This window comes from Propithecus coquereli, unplaced genomic scaffold (genome assembly GCF_000956105.1).
Source record: "Propithecus coquereli isolate 6110/MARCELLA unplaced genomic scaffold, Pcoq_1.0 Scaffold709, whole genome shotgun sequence".
Taxonomy (NCBI): Eukaryota; Metazoa; Chordata; class Mammalia; order Primates; family Indriidae; genus Propithecus; species Propithecus coquereli.
This window is the reverse complement of record NW_012153163.1, coordinates 339766-340918: the sequence shown is the minus strand read 5'-3', so window position 1 is coordinate 340918 and position 1153 is coordinate 339766. Positions and strand designations below refer to the sequence as shown.

The 1153-nt window shown below is 27.7% G+C and overlaps 1 protein-coding gene across 1 annotated transcript in view; it reads left to right on the top strand.

The window, feature by feature from the left end:
* Positions 1-1153, top strand: part of LOC105824025 (ankyrin repeat and KH domain-containing protein 1-like) — a 198639-nt gene that overhangs the window by 130434 nt on the left and 67052 nt on the right. The gene's annotated exons all lie outside the window — the stretch shown is intronic.

Sequence of the window (1153 nt, the reverse complement as noted above, 5' to 3'; positions counted from 1 at the left end):
TGGTAAGATTATAGAGTGGGCCAAAGATACAGTTAATTTTACCTAAATTAAATCTAGTTCTCACCCCTCATATTTAATAAAGGAGAGAATACTGTACACCTTAAAATTTTACTTCAGAGAATATGTATATGTAATAGCAGTAAATTTCACTCTTTAAATATTATTTTTTCTTTGTTGCTGTTCTCTCAAAATATTGTTGTGATAATGAGTTGGTTACATACATAATTTATTAATGTTGTGATTTGACTAGCTAACTTTGCATTTTACTATGTAGTCTTATGTGTGTCATACTTGGTATAGTCCCAGACAGAATATATATAAACTCTTGATTAGGAGCATGGTTCCTCAAGTCCTTTTCCTCTGAAAGTCAGTGTTGGGCTTATAACAGTTAATACTATAATAGCAAGTGATTCTCAAAGTTTGAATGTAGACACTTAAAGCAATTTAAAGAAATTCAAAATAGCTTTCACCATTGAACAGTTTTAGAAACATTTAATAAAAATTTCATTTCTAATGTAAAAACATTGGTTACAAATTAACTAATATCAATCTATTTACATTTATTAAGCACTTACCATGCACCAAGCTCTGTGCTAAGTGCTTTGTATATATTATCTCATGGGCTATTTATAATAATCCTATAAAATAGGTCCCTTTCCCACCTCTGTTTTTCTGTTGAAAAACTAATGTTTAGGGAAATTAAGTTGTTAGTAAGTGCCAAGATTCAAACTTAGTTCAACTAGGATTAAGAACCTTAGATGTAATAAGAATGCATCTGTTTCAGTTTAAAGTTCTGATTTAGCTTAAAGACAGTGTTATTTGCTCAGACTTCTAAATTCTATTAAATAATAGTTTCCCTTATTTTTATATTAAGATTTGATTTACATGTAAGTTTTAATATAGTTTCGTGACTTTTTAGTGCATTGTTAAAATTGTTGATACCTTAATAGGCTCTCTTAAAACAAATTGCAATTTTAAAATATTTTGCTTTAAGTAACTGTGGTAGTCAATGTAGGTTTAAGAATAAATAAATAATTAGGAAATCCTCTTATCTTGAGGGGATTTGCAATAAAATGTCTTTAAATAATCATTTTCTCTAATGTTAATATTTTATGTATAGGTTTTTTTTTTTTTTTTTTTGAGACAGAGTCTC